Raw genomic sequence first — 16,935 nt, forward strand, 5'->3', positions numbered from 1 at the left:
TGTGGCTCTCCTAAAGATGCAGATTCCCATTATAATGAAATTAGTTGAAATTCAAATTAATCAAGCAGGTCTATTACAAGACTATAGGATCAGCTGATTAGCTCCATCCTAGGGGATGAAGTTGAATGAAGTAAATTCTATAAATGATAGGAAAGTAATAAAATTCTTCAGTTCTGAGACAAGAAACGTTTGGAGTTTAGTGCTTCTGTGACCCAGTATGTCTTTACTAAAAATTATATAATATAGTTATTTTCCCATAAAATAGTGGTATAATGTACCTTACACCATTTTTATCTAAACTTAGAAAACAGGGCTTGAAAATAGAACAATCTAAATAAGAAGCAGTGTGTCAAATACAAACTTCCGTTTCTCTATCTCTCGGTAAGGAACAGACACTGTAGAGTATAAACAAAGGAATAGCATGGTACTAAGGAATATGGAAAGATTATTTTCACAGTGGTATGCACAAATGCCAGAAAACAACGATGCATGGTGCTTAAGAGGTTAACTTATCGGAGGAAGATTATTCAGCTACAAATACTGAGTCTGCAACTTGTTAGCTATGAGATTTTTCCTAGATTTTATGTAATTTTTCCTCTCATGCATAGAAATGGTACAAAACAAGTCCTGATCTTCAGATTTCTCATGTGGCTTAAATGTGACAGTACGTATAATGAATTTAGTATTTGATGCATAATAAGTCATAATAAAATCAGTAAAAAAAGCATTAGATAAAAAATTATAATTATCATTGCTAGTAGTATTGTTACCATTGTAATGAAAACTTAAGATTAACTATCAAGAAAACAATTCAACTTAGAAGCTGTCTCCATGTTATATGTGTTGTCCTGTGATCCTTCTTTATAAATTATTCTTCTTGGTATACAATCCCTCAGTAATTACCAAACTCCTGCCCTTGACTTCTTACTACCTGACAATTTAAAAAGCAGTTGAAATGCTGGCAAACTAATCAGAGCAAAGCAACCATGGAAAATCACTTCTTCTATAAATCAGATGTTTCAGAAGAACATGGACCAGCAGGAAGGTAAGATGAGAAATATTATTATGCTCTTAAATCTGTATCCATGAAACACCTGCAATTTGTACACCTTACTTAAACAAAAGTTTTAAAAAGAAGAATTCACTTATATAGAGTTAGAAGTCATAGTTTTTGAAGAAAATGTGCTGTTGATTGTTAATTAGCCCTGTACTAGTAATATTTTCACAGTGTACATATATGTAAAAAGTTATGGTGTATGCCTTAAATGTATACAAATTTTGTCAAGTTTCCCTCAATAAAGCTGGAAGGAAAAAAAAAATTCAAAGAACTTTAGATGCGGGCCAGATCCGTGGCGCAGTAGTTAATCCTCCACCTAGGTGCCAATATCCCACAAGGGTGCCGGTTCTAGTCCCAGTTGTTCCTTTCCAATCCAGCTCTCTGCTATGGCCTGGGACAGCAGTAGAACATGGCCCAAGTCCTTTGGCCCCTGCACTCACTTGGGAGACACATAAGAAGCTCCTGGCTCCTGTCTTTGGATTGGCAAAGCTCTGGCCATTGCGCCCATTTGGGGAGTGAACTAAGTGACGAAAGACCTTTCTTTCTCTCTCTCTCACTGTCTTTAACTCTACCTCTCAAATAATTAACTTGAATCTTTAACAAAAAAAAAAAAAAGCTCAGACAAACTAGTAAATGAAAACAGTATCTTTAGTCGAAAAATCATTATCTTCTATACTTCTATACTATAAAGACTTGAGGGAATATTTAATGTCCATAATAAATGTTAAAGAGAAATATCAGTGTAAAAGCATATTTTATTGCACCATCATTTTACACTAGAAAGTGAAAATCCATAAGGAAATTGAAATTTGTGGCTTAATGCTTCAAGAAATGTAATAATTAGAGAAAAAAATTTCAAAAACTGATTGCATTATTAAAAGAAGTTAACCCCTACTCCAAATAATAACAGTAGTTCTTAGTTATGTAGTTCAATTAAAAACTTACTCAATGAATTGGTAACTTATTAATCAAATTATTCCATGCTGAGTTTTGTCAATAAAAATAAGCAAATGCAAATCCTGTTTCTATAATGTCATAAATTATATATTCTTGTTTACTATTATGTGAAAAATTTTACAAATAAAACACATTCAAATGTTCCTATTTATTAAAGCACCTTACAACAAAGTAAAAAAGAAATTAAATCCAAGCAACAGAACATTTTCCAAAGTATTATATATGAAAAATATTAAAATCCCATCAATCAGTACTGATGGAAAATATAAAATTTACAGAAATCAATATTCAACTTAAAAATGAATAAAAGGTAGACATATAAATCAATAGTGTTTTTTTAAAAAAGATTTATTTATTTATTTGAAAGGCAGAGTTACAGAGAGGCAGAGGCAGAGAGAGGTCTTTCATCTGCTGTTCATGCCAGACATGGCTGCAATGGCCAGAGCTTTGCCAATCTGAAGCCAGAAGCAAAGAGATTCTTCTGGGTCTCCCAGGCGGGTTTAGTGTTCCAAGCCCTTGAGCTATCTTCCACTGCTTTCCCAGACCATAGCAGAGAGCTGGATCATAAGTGGAGCAGCTGGGACTTGAACTGGCACCCATATGGGATGCCAGCACTGCAGGCAGCAACCTTACCCACTATGCTGCAGCACCAGCCCCAATCAATGAGATTTTTTAAACTTCAAGCTAAGACATTAATTTAATAATCTAGTTTTCTTTGCTGTCATGATATTGAAAAATGTTAATGCACTATAATGTCTTTTGCTAAAGAATTTCTAGAAGTTGTTTATACGCACATGTGGACATGCACAACCACCTATTTCTGTGCTCACACACACATGTGTGTAACTTATTTTACCAAGATATGGAAATGAGGTGACTTAGTTTAACAAATGGTACATTGAAACAGTTTGTAGAAAGTTTCAAGGACAGTAAGTATTTTAATTTAGAATATGATGAATCACTTCATCATATTCTGATGATACATGATAAAAATAAATACATTTAATTACAGAATACAGATTTTAGTTACATTTAAAATTGTCTTTTAGAACTCTGGACTCAGTTTCTAAGGAAGTTATTGAAAATAGGAGAATAATTTACTATTTTTTTTTTCATTTAGAAGGTAAATGAGAGGGTAAATTTAGAAGGTAAAACTTAAAGGTAAGAGTGTTATGAAATCTGAAATTATTGTTTTTAGGCCACAAGTTTGCAAAATTTTTTAGAAGTTTATTTATTATAAAGGCAGAGCGAGAGCGAGAGTGAGAGCAAGAGAGAGAGAGAGAGAGAAACTCTGTTATTTGTAAGATCACTCACCAAATGGGCCAAGCAGACTCTAGGAGCCAGGGATTCCTTGGGATGGACCAAGTGGGTGGCAGGGACCCATCCACTTGAGCCATCATCATCTGGACCCCAGGATGCACATTAGCAGGAACTTGAATTTGAAGTGGAAGCAGGACCCAATTCCAGGCACTCTAATATGGAATAAGGGCATCGCAAGTAACATCTTACTCCACTGTGTCACAATAACTATGAATGCAAAACTTGTTAATGTTTTTGTGATGTCAAATATGAGCTTGACTGAAATTGTTTTAAATTTATTGTTCTGGTGCATTATCTTGTCTTCCTGGAGGTAGGCATGAAGAGATATGAAATTATAAAAATTAACTTGACATTATAGAAGTAAATAATACAATTTTAGAAGTAAATAATACAATTAAATCAGAAAGTTATAGTCATTGTATTATTATTAATGTATATTAGCCTGCATTAATAATTAAATGACAATGAATTTATCAATGATATAAAATACATTATTGAAATATGTTTTTCATCTTTAGCAAAGAAATAACACAAAAACTTGGGCTATAAAACCTTTGGGAATAAAATTGAGAAACTAGCAGCATCGATGCATTTGATTTTTTAATACTTTGCTCATCTCCATCAGCTCTGTTTTAGAAGGCTCTGCTGTTGCCTCCTTGTGAGTGCTCCACCTCCACACACCAACTAGGTTTTCAACATGGCCATGTTCTCCACAGCCCTAGGGCTACTACTTTCTCAATTTGAGACAGCAAAGTCTGAGGGGAACCTTTTATTTTTAGCATCCTCATCCCATTTTTTTTCTGCTTTTCCCAGAAATATAGCTTTTAATGTCAATTAAATGTACTTATACTATTATCTATCTCAGCAATCCTCTTCATCAATTACATAATTTTGACCCATGTACCAGTTCAGAGACCATTTTTTAAATATTTATTTTATTTGATAGGCAGTTACAAAGAGAGAGGGGTAAGGAGAGGGAGAGGGCGAGAGAGAGTTTTCCATATGCTGATTCACTCCCCAGTGAACTCCCAATGGCCGGAGCAGAGCCGAACTGAAGCCAGGAGCCAGGAGCTTCTTCCCAGTCTCCCATGTGGGTGCAGGGACCCAGAGACTTGGACCATCTCCCACTACTCTCTCAGGTGCATTAACAGTGAGCTGGATTGGAAGTGGAGCGACTGGGACTCAAACTGTTGCCTATATGGGATGCTGGCACTGCAGGCGGTGGTTTTACCTACTATGCCACAGCGCCAGCCCTGAGAACAATTGTTTTTAAAGATTTATTTTATTTATTTGAAAAGTAGAATTAGAGAGAAGGAGCAAGATACAGAGTGAGAGATCTATCCACTGGTTCACTCCCCAACTGGCCACAACAGATGGGTTGGTCCAGGCTGAAGCCAGGAGCAAGGAGCTCCATCTAGGTCTCTCACATGGGTGCAGGAGCCCAATGACTTGGGCTGTCTTCCACCACTTTCCGGGTCATTGGTAAGAAGCCAGATTAGAAGCAAAGCAGCTAGGACTGACCCCAACTGGCAGGAATATGGATGCTGGCATTGCAGGCAGTGGCTTAACCCCTTAAGCCACACCACTGGCCCCAAGATGAATTTTTACAAGAGGAAGTGAACACTTGAAACAGTGACATCTCAAGCAAATTTAAAAACATGCAGGTTGGACTGGTGTTGTGGCACAGAAGTTAAGCCCCAGCCTGTAGCACCTGCATCCCATATGGACGCTGGTTAAAGTTCCGGCTGCTCCACTTCTGATCCAGCTCCTTGCTAACAGACTTGGAAAGCAGCAGAACATGGCTCAAGTGCTCGGGCCTCTGCACCCACATGGGAGACTCGGAAGAAGCTCCTGGCTTCTGGCTCCAGGCTCCTAGTTTTGGCCTGGCCCATCCCTGGCTTTTGTGGCTATTTAGAGAGTGAACCAGTTTCTCTCTCTCTCTCTCTCTCTCTCTCTCTCTCTCTCCCTCTCCCTCTCCCTCTCTCTCTCTGTTTCTCCTCTCTCTGTAACTCTCTATTTAAAATAAATAAAATAACTTTAAACAAATATACAGGTATTAATTTTGTTTCTTCTCAAAATGCTGTTTAGTTTAACTGAACAACTTAACCTCAACATGAATATGAATTAAAGTGGAATAACAGGATGGGCACTGTGATAGTTAAGCCACTTCTTTAAAAATCCGCATTCCACAGTAGAGTTCCAGTTTGTGTCCCAGCTACTCCATTTTTGTTCCAGCTTCCTGTTAATGCACTTGGGAAGCAATAGACTATGGGCCAAGTGCACAGGCCCCTGCCACTGACATGAGAGAACCAGACAGAGTTCCAGATCCCTGACTTCAAAGCCCAGATTATTGTGGGTACTGGGGGAGTGAACCAGCAGAAGATGCTATGACTTTCAAGAAGACGAAAATAAATATTTTTTAAAAAATTGGAATATGAATATTTGCCATAGAATTCATGTTTTTCAGTGAATTGTCAACAAAATATACTCACTTATATTAACTATATAAGGACTTCTTTTGAAATTAATTTTCCCTGTATCATGCCAAAAACATAATTACACACTTTTATTTGCCTGAAATCCATCTTCTGAGGAAAGGATGTACTATCTTAGAACTGGCCCAATGTGTTTAGGACACCTAACACAATACCCACAGGGCATAGCAAACACATGCAATTTAGAGAACGTTGTTAATATGTTGAGGGAGTTGAAAGTGTGAGCATATAAGACGATTCCAATATGGCTAGCTCTGTACAGAACGCACACACACACAACAGTTTAAATAAAAGGGGGAAGGAGACAAGAAGAGAGTATTAGGATTTCAGGTAAGTGCAAAATTCAGTTAAAAGCACTGGTAACAGACTAGAATTCTAAGTAGAACAGCTAAGAATAGACATGCTAGAGCAAAAAAAAAAATTTAAACAAAATTTAAAAAGTTGGTTGCTATTTAATCCATTTGTCAATCAAGACAATCAACTGATAGGAATGTAACTGCTTTTGATGTACTTTTCTTGATCTTATGAAGTCCAAGTAACTCTGTGTGTCCATGTGCGTGTGTATGTGTACACATACATGAAATTAATTAATTCCCAAGAGGAGTTAACATGGTCATGGTACTTTTTAGAAATAGCAGTAGATATATCAGCTATAAAATAATGAAATCAAAGCTCTTTTGGAGGGGGATTGTTTCATTCATCTCACCATCATCATGGAAATCTCTAGGTATTTTTCATGTATATGTTATACACACACATATAATATATAATGTATATACATAGAGCTCTTAAACACACTCTTACTCCACCCAAAGGCAGAATCAATGCATGGTTCTACCTCATCTGTGTGTAGGATGCTCCCTAGAAAACTCAAATAAATTTTCCCAATAATTGACTTAAAAGTGAGTTTAATTTTAAAGCAAGAAACATTTGAAAATACAATCCATGATAAAAACATATCATACTTTTAAAAACTGAACTAATTTCTCAAGTATGATCTTTTTATTTATTTATTTATTTAAAAATTCAGACTTACAGAGAGAGGGAAAGAGATAGAGTTAGAGTTAGAGTTAAAGCTAGCGAGAGAGAGAGAGAGAGAGAGAGAAAGATCTTCCATTTGCTGGTTCACTCCCCAAATGGCTGCATCAGCCAGGTGTGGGCCATACCAAAGCCAAAAGCCTGGAACCCCACCCGTGTCTCCAACATGGGTGGCAGGGGCTCAAGAACCTGGACTATTTTCACTGCTTTAACATTACCAGGGAGTTGGAATGGAAGTGGATCCAACTGTCACTGAAACTGGTGCACATATGGGATGTTGGTATTGGCAGGTGGTGACTTAACCTGCTGCACACAATGCTGGCACCTTAAATATGATCTTAAAACATTAACAAAAAAATTTGGCAGACACTTGGCCTCATGGTTAAGATTCCTGCATCCCATATCACAGGGAATAGATTTTAATCTCATTTCTGCGTTTGGCTACAGTTTCCTACTATTAACGACCCTAGGAGGCATCAGTGATACCTCTACCACCTAAGAACACTTGACTGAGTTTCTGGCTTCAGACATCCTTTACAGGAATTTGGGAAATGAATCAGCAGATGAAACCCCTCTCTATTTTCTCTCTCAACCTATTTCTTTGTCTCTCTCCATAAATTATAAATTAATTTAAAAAATAAGAAGTTGTTTGGAACAAAGTTAAACACAAATAAGTAAGTAGGAAAACTGACATAACAGAGTTTGCATATGTATTACTACATCCAAAATATTTGTGGTTCAAAGGGACACTGTGTTTGTGACTTCTAGTAGACATTTATTTTATACTTAATTGTGATAATTTCTTATGTGCGGTGATGCATTTATGCTAAGTTTCACAGATTTCCTGTCTTGATTAATCTTATGTTCTTGAAGGAAAGAACTTCCAAAAAAACAAAAAACAAAACAAAACAAAAAAAAACAAAAAAGCAAGACAACACCATCAATGACCAAAGTTTTCTGCATACCCCTTTAAGAAAATAAACAGTGCAAATGAAAAGCGACAAATGATTATGCCAATGTGAAAAAATAAATTTGAAATTATCAGAAAAAAATGTTAGTTTATAAACATTTAAAAATTAGCTATATATCAGTGAGACACTCAATTTTAAATGATTCAATTGATCAGTCACTATATATAAAATTCCTCACAAACTCGTATAATCATTAAAGTGAGATACATCTGGAAAGATTCTGAAAGTAAAATCTTCCAAAATTATTTCAGTGCAGTTTGAGAAAAATAGTTTTTGATAAGAGCATTATAAAGTATCAAAAGAGAAGAGTTGCATAAAATATAAATTATTTTTTATTTCTCTGAATTGAGTCCAGCTTCTTTGGTTTTCAGGGAAGACCTGATTCAAATGAGATAATCCTTTCCATAAATCCTAGCTCACATGAGAATAGCTTGCTTTTTTATCCAGTGGTGCAGAAATATTATCATGAGAAAAGAGTTCAAGTCTGAACAATGGAAAAGGAATAATAGTGAAAAGCTTCAGTGAATGAAGCCTGTTTCTTTCAGAAGCATACAGAAAAGTGACCAGAAAACTCAAGCAATAATAGGAGGGGAACACATATCCGTTTTTCAGTTGCCTATAAAGGGTTTGTCAAAACAACTGGTTACAGGTAAAATGCATTTTACATTTTTACCTATTTGCTAACCTATAAAATGATAGTATTGTAAATGATGGAGTTAAAGAATGTAAAAATAAGTTTCATGTAAAGGTGAAATCAGACATGACCCCCTAAAATTTATACAAAAATGTGTCCCCTTGAAGCTCCTCAGAATTGCTAACTGGGATGCCACATGTACTATTGGAATTTGGGGTGCCATATGATTTCACCATATGCTTACTAATAAATCCCCAATATTAGTAAGACCAAGAGGGTTCCTGCCTAATATTTAGAGAAGAATTCTAAATACCGGCACAGATAAATGAGGCAGCATGGTCCGTTTAAAGCTTTATATAGTGAGAAAGATGCATAGGAGAGTGAAAGCTTTATTAAGAGAGAGAGATAAATCTGGGTTCATACCAAGCACCAGGAACCAGCCACGTGGAAGAGCATCTAGGCCAGGAAGCCTAGAGCACATAGCCCGAAGGCCATGTGCCCTGGAGGTGCAGGGCTACAGCAAGCCCCTCCTGGCAAGAGGACAGGGAAGAAGAGAAGGCCCCGGATACATCATGTCCTAGGCTTTTAAGCCACTTCCAAAGGGGAGTAGTTAATTAATCTGATTGGCTGGTTGCCACCCAGGTGTGGCCAGGTAGGGGGATGAGGTCACACAGGGGTGTGGTGAAGGCGTGGTCTTCCAGTTTCACAAATCTAATCAATTTTAGCCTTATGCCTGCCTACTTCAAAGGTACTTAAAATAATATATAACACAAAGAATACATATTTATTGAGCATTGAGTGGAATTAAACACCCATGTAATTTAATCCACCATAACAGAAAACTGATTCTACTCCAGTATCCATATCCTGCTTCTTCCTGCCTTGGAATGTCTGATTCCTAGGAGACTGGTCCCATCAGTAACCACTAAAGATATTTCTGATTGATATATTCATGAAGTACTATTATCCCTTCCAGTGATAGGAATAAATAGAAGTGCAGGTGTAAAATTCTGGTCAATGCAATGTTAGTGTTATTACAGGAAGAGATTACTCACTGCTGCAAAGGAAATACTAGAAATGATTGCCTCTGAGAAGTGTTGATTCAGTAGAAAACACCTAGCATTTTCTTTAAGGTAATAGTATAAACACAGAGGGATACATACTTGAACAGAACTTCTGCTGCACTGGCCAAATGGATAAATACAAAAAAAAAAACTTGTGACATTGTTATGTAATTGATTGTACTATCTTCTTCTTTCAGTTTTTTAATACATAATGATGTTTTAGATAATATTTTGGATTTGCATTGTAGTCAAAGGCTTACTGACTCATACATTTCCTATTTTATTAAGGTATTCTGGAACAGAATAGAATTTTAACCACAAATGCCAAAAGCAATGTATTACATGACATAAAACATATATAATGCACATGAAAACTGGCCTATTTCCATACGTAAGGAACAAATTTTATAACCCCCATTTAATAGAACATAGACCCTCATGTAATTATGAGACCCACATTGTCCTTCATTGTTGAAATAGTAGTGTCTTAAAGCTATGTGTTTTAAGTCAGTTCAACTTATGATATCATAACAAGCTATGCTTTAAAAATACAAAAATCCATTTTGGAAATCACTCCTTTTTGCCTATACAATTTATAATTTTTAGTGTTTTTTTCCAAAACTTCAAATTGTTTTCAATGAGGAGAATCCTTATAAATAAGGAGAACTCAGAACATCTGATGGAGAATATGAGTAGACATAACTTTGCAAAATGTAGTTTACTTTATAGCTAGAAAATCAACCACCAGGTCTAATGAGCAGAGCATGGATTGCACTAAAGCTAGCCCAAAGCCATGGAAGCAGCAAACCTACAGAAACAATGAAATGCGACAGGAACAGTTCGCTGTGCTTTACTAGTGCTTTGGGTTCCATTTTATAGAATTCTTCAGCGTAATTGCTAACTGTTCCTCCTTTCTCGTTGCATTAAATGACACTCAGCTTTCCTTTCTGACATTGTGGCTGAAACTACTCCTTCTCCAAAACTCCAGGTTTTTCACAATAGGCACACAGCATCAGTGTCTTATTCACCTCTCAATGTCACTTCTTCATAGGTCTCTCCACCCTTTTGGAAACCTCTGTTGTGAGACTCTTCTCCTGCCAGTTAGGACAAATACCTTGCAGCAAGTGAAATGTTGTTCCAAAAATAACTAGAAAATTGGAATATGCTTAAAATAATAAATGAATTCCTGAATATACAAAAGAGCCTCTGAAGCTTCCAGAAATTGGGAGGACAGAAGGCTGAGTTAGGCAGTGATGAAGATCTGAGTCAACAAGCAGTTACTATTATATCCCTTTGTGAAACTCATCAATTCTGGACATGAGGCATGGAACTGAGGATCTATGCAATGAATCCAGGAAAAAGGACCATACCAAGAGGCAGAGGAAACAGCAGACCTTTGAATGTGTCACAGGGCTAAAGAGACAAAAACAAGAAACTTGAAGTGTCAACATGGTGATGGAAAAGGCGAAGAGGGCAGTTAATCCTAGCACTCATTTGATTTTTAGGTTTTCTGCTGAAATCTGAAGCTACTAGTTGCACAAAGCTAAGAAGCCAAACAGAAAGCCTGAAAGGACCAAGTCAAAAATGTTGGCAGTCTTGTACTAACAAGGGAAAGCTCGGCCCATGGCCATATAAGGTCCATTAGCTCTTATGGTCTGGCCCTGACAAAATAACTGCAGGCAGGATGCAAAATTGAATAGCTCTGTAGCAAGCTAGTTTTTAAGCTGAGAGTTTTGTATAGCCTGTAAATGATGTTATAAATTTCCAAATGATCCTCAGAAGAAAAGTTTCCCTATCCCTGTTAGACAGACAAGGATAAAACGTTATCAAATTAGGAGCATCCCCTTATACTCCCACCTTTCTAAGTTTTTTTTTAATGAATATTCATTGGACTTTGTCAAATGCTTACCATTCATAAACTGATAAAAATTTGTAAAGTCACAGTGATTGTATTATTTAGCCTGTAATATGGCAAGTTACATTGATTTTTGACTGTTGAGTATTGAACCAGCCTTGCATCCCCAGAATAAACATTATTTGTCATGGTATATTATTCTTTTTCAGCATTTCTGAATTCAACATAGTAATACTTGGTTGAGGATTTTCATCTGTGTGCACTTGCAGTTTTTTAAATTGATTTTGTATATGTTCATATATATAGATTCTCTTATGTTTGATTTTATGGAAAAGAGTGTGGAGATTTGGTGTCAATTATTTTTAAATGTTTCATAGCATCAAACACTCAGACCTGGAAATTTCTTTCTCAGAAATTTTTAATTTTTGCGTAAATGTTTACTTCAATGTCCTACGTTATAATGATATTCAAATCCATTTTCTATGTTATATGTGTTTTGGTAGTTTGTACTTTTGAAGGAATTGGTTCATTTTGTCTGCTGACAAATTCAGTGTGTAAAATTGTTTTTCCTGTTTCTTCATTGTCTTTATAGTATCCGCAAGGCCTGTAATGATATTTTATATTTCATGCCTAATACTACTAATTTGTTTATTACATTTTTACTCTGTCAGGCTTACTAAGGGTTTATGAATTGCAATATTATAAAAGAGCCACACACTTATTTCACTATTTTTCTATTATTTTCTTTTTTCCAGCTTGAATTGGTTGATTTCTGTCTGTTTTAAAAGATTTATTTATTTATTTGACAGGCAGAGCATCAGAGAGGGAAGGACAGAGAGAAAGGAAGAAAGGGCAAGGGAAAAGGGGGTGGAGGAGAGAGTGAGAGCAAGAACAAGAGCGAAAGAGAGAGAGAGAGAGAGAGAGAGAGAGAGAGAGAATCTCCCATCCATTGATTCACTCACTAAATGGCCACAATAGCCAGATCTGAACAGCCAGGAGCTAGGAACTCCATCTTACTCTCCCACTTGGGTAATTGGGGTCCAAGTACTTGGACCATTATCCATGGCCTTCTCAGTTGCATTAGCGAGGACCTGGATTTGAACCAGCACTAGGATATGGGATGCCAGCATATCAAGCAGCAGCCAAACCCACTGCACCACAACACTGGCTCCAATTTCTGTTTTTGATTATTCTCATTTTCTACTTTTTTGCACTTTTCTTTTTCTAAGGTGTGAACTTATATTACAGCTTTTAGACATTTCTCCCTGTGTAATTCATGAGTTTAGTGCTTTTTGAAATAGCCTCGTATTAGGTCATGTTATGAAATTCTTTTAATATGCTGTTGAATTCAGTTCACTAATATGTTATTAACCACTTTTGTATCCTTGCTCACCAAGGTACTGGAATGTAATTTCCTTTACATGTATTATCTTTTTGTGGCTTTATTATCAGAGTGATGCTGACCTCATAAGATGAGATCAGAGGTGCTCTCTCTTCTGTTTTTTGAGAGATTTCTGAAGGGTTGATATCCATTCTTCTTTGAATGTTTGGTAGAATTTACTATTGACACTACCTGACCTTGACTTGTCTTTGTTCGGAAGGTCTCTAACTGCTGATTGAATTTTTTATTTGTTTTCCATCTGTTCAGGCTTTCTATTCCTTTCTGATTCGGTTTAGGCAGGGAGCATATTTTTAGGAAGCAGTCCATTTCTTCCAGTTTATTCAACTTGTTTCCCTATAATTTTTCTTATAGTCCTTCTGATCATTTTTCTTTCTGAGAAAGCTATAGACGTGTCTTTTCTGTGATTTCAAGAGCATGTTGCTACTTCCTACATGTTTATGAATTTTACCATTTCCCTTTGCTATTGATTTCTATTTTCTTTCTATCTAAATAATTATAGGAAAGGATTAATTTCAATCTGCTTAAACTTGCTATGAAATATTTTGTGACTTGATATGTGATATATCAGATAGAGGGATCTGTGCATTTGAAAAGGCTGTTATGTATTCTGCTATTGAGTGAAGTTTTTGTGTATGTCTCTTAGGTTCATTTTGCAGATAGTGTTGTCTAATCAGTTGTTTCCTTAGTGATTTTCTGTCTGCATGTTTTATCAGTTACTGTAAAAGGAGCAGTGACACATCACACTCTTGTGTCTGTCAATTTCTTCCTTCATATTTGTTAACTTTATATATTTGGTACTCTAATGTTGTGTACCTATTATTTACAACTGCTACATCTTTCTGTTGAATTATCTTTTTATCACTACATAGTGATCTTGTTTGTTTCTAGAAACAATTTACTTAAAGTCTAGTTTGCCTTTTTGGTTATATTTTGCATACAATATCCTTTTTCTATCCTTTCAACTATGTTTATTTTTAATTATAAAGTGAGTTCCTTTTTTATTTATTTATAAAGTGGGTTTCCTTCTTTATTTGAAAGTCAGAGTTACAGAGAGAGAGAGAGAAATCTTCCAGCCACTGGCTCACTCCCCAGATGGACACAACAGCCAGGGCTCCGCCAGACAGAAGCCAGGAGGCAGGATCTTGATAACAAGGGGATTTCAAGAGTCAAAAAGTGCAAAATTAAGGGCCATTTAGGGATTCATCAGGAAATAATGCAGCAACAAGTTTACCTTATTCACCAGATCAAAGTTGTCTATATGCCAGATATAAGTGCATGAAAAATAGGTTAATTCCCACTGCATATTCAAGAACACACAAAGAATATACAGTAATAAGTAATGTCTGAAAATTAGTGGGGGGCCAGTGCCATGGCGCACTTGGTTAGTCCCCCACCTGCAGCACCGGCATCCCATATGGGCACCAGTTCTAGTCCTGGGTGCTTCTCTTCCAGTTTAGCTCTCTGCTGTGGCCTGGGAAGGCAGTGGAGGATGGCCCAAGTGATTGGGCCCTTGCACCTGCAGGGGAGACCAGGAGGAGGCTCCTAGCTCCTGGCTTTGGATCAGTGCAGCTCCAGCCACTGCAGACATTTGGGGAGTGAACCAACGGAAGGAAGACTTTTCTCTCTCTGTCTCTCTCACTGTCTATAACTCTACCTGTCAAATAAATAAATAAAAAAAATTAGTAGGAAGACAGTGAAAGTTTTGGAGGATATATAAATATAATATTTATGTTTTTTAGAAGATTTATTTATTTATTTGAATGTCAGAGTTATACAGAGAAAGAAGGAGAGGCAGAGAGAGGAGAGAGAAAGAGAAAGAGCTAGAGAGAGAGAGAGAGAATCTTCCATCCACTGGTTCACTCCCCAGTTGGCTTCAACGGCTGGAGCTGTGCCGATCCTCAGCCAGGAGCCAGGAGCTTCTTCCGGGTCTCCCACACTGGGTGCAGGGGCCCAAGGACCTGAGCCATCTTGCACTGCCTTCCCAGGCCACAGCAGAGTGCTGGATCGGAAGTGGAGCAGCCAGGACTTGATGCCGGCACGGCAGGCGGTGGCCCTACCCACTAGGCCACAGTGGCAGCCTCAATAAGACTAACATCTCTGGCCAACTGTGATAAAACTATACAGGAAAAAAAAAAAAAGGAAAGAGAAGAAAGACTGAAGTTTGGTTACAAAAATAATATAATGTATTCCAGGTGTGATGTGATAAAGGGTTAGGTTACATAAAAGACCACACGAATGAAAGATTTGAGTGTAGAATGTATTGTGCAATGAAGCAGGATGTTTTAATGGTTTTACTGTGAAGTAGTTCGAAAAACTATAGATAATTTAATAGTGTTTTCTAATTTGGATGATTAAAACAATGAGAATATGGTTGATTTTCAGGGAACACTTGGGAAAGAACAAGTTTGTTGGATGTGAAGTAGTATTTGAACAAAGTATGCTGCTGTCAAATTGCACAACTGGAAACATAGGCACAGAGCTTCTACCTGGGGACTCTGAGATGAAAGTCATCAGTAAGAGGTGACAGTTAAAGTCAGAAGACTAGATAAAATCACACAGGGGGGAAGGAAGGAGAAAAAAGAGAAAGCCTGAGGACAAAACAAGGACTCACCCAACTTTTCCAGGTTTCACTTTGAATGAAGGCTTTGAAGTACTTTAGGTTGCACTAATGTTGATTAATTTGGACATCAATCAATTCACAGCTCCACAAAGTGTTTTAGTTCTTAATATAAATGCCAGAAGTATTTTCATGTTAACTTATTTAAAATTTTATTCAAATAACATTGCAAAAGTATTTCAAAGATTACTATTTCTGAATTAAAGGTCATATTTTAATTAATAGGATTGATATTGTAGCATCATTTTTATTTTTTTACTAATTATAATATTGTATTTGGTCTATAACATGATTAATGGGAAGTAACACATTTTTTACATTGAAAACAAATTCAAGGACATATATTTTATTTGCATGACTCATGAAAATCTGTAAAATACTCCAAGTTCCCACAAAAATCCTAAGTGATAAGCTTTTCTAAAAAATTATTAAATACTTTTTGTAGAATAGTTTTAGATTCACAGCAAAATTGAGAGAAAAGCATAGTCATTTCCTATGTATTCCCTGTCCCTGACACATGCATAACCTACTCACTTATCAACCTTCCTCACCAAAACACTACATTTGCTGCAATTGGTGAACTTCTATTCACATGTAATAATCATCCACAGTCCGCAGTTTAAATTAGTGTTCATTTCTGGTGTTGTACATTCTGTGGATTTGGACAAATGTGCGATCACATCCATCGATAGCATAATACAGAATGCTCTTCTGCCACAAAATCCTCTGTGCGTCACAGTCATACCTTTCTCTGCCTTAAAGCCTGTGAACCACTGATCTTACTGCCATCATAGTTTTGCCTTTTTCCAAATGTCACATAGTTGGAACTTACAGTACGTAGCCTTTCATGCTACTTTCTTTCCTTTAGTAATATATATTTAAGTTTCTTCCATGTCTTTTATGTTTGACAGATCATTTTTGTTGTTGAGTAATAACCATTGTCTGGATTTACTACTAATTATTTATCCATTCACCTACTGAATAATATCTTGGTTGCTCCTAAGTTTTTGTATTAACTTTTTACCTTTGGATCCGTAATGAAGAATAATATTGCTGGTCTGTATGGTTAAAATATAGTTAGCTTTGTAAAAAGCTACACTATCTTGTAAAGTAGCTGTAGAATCTGGAATCACACCAGCAGTAAATTTGAGTTCTCACTGCTCCACATCCTTAGGTGTTCGGTGTTATCAATATTCTAGATTTTGAACATTCTAGTAGGTTTGTAGGGGCATCTCATTGTTTCAATTTGCTTTTCTCTTATGGTATAATGAAGTGGAGTATCTTTTCATTGGCATGTTTGCTAACAATATATCTTCAATAGTGAGGTATCTGTTAAGGTCTCTGGCTGATTTCTTAAATTGAGTTGCTTTCTCACTTCAAGTTCGAAGCATTCCTTATATATTTTGGATAATTTCCCCATACCAGAGAGATATTTTGAAATACTTGTGCCCAACATGTGAGTTTGTGTTTTTCTCATTTTCTTGTCAGTGTCTTTTGAAAAGCAGATAATTTTAATTTTAATTTT

Source organism: Oryctolagus cuniculus, chromosome 12 (genome assembly GCF_051225735.1).
Source record: "Oryctolagus cuniculus isolate XC-2025 breed Fujian yellow rabbit chromosome 12, ASM5122573v1, whole genome shotgun sequence".
NCBI classification, from domain to species: Eukaryota; Metazoa; Chordata; class Mammalia; order Lagomorpha; family Leporidae; genus Oryctolagus; species Oryctolagus cuniculus.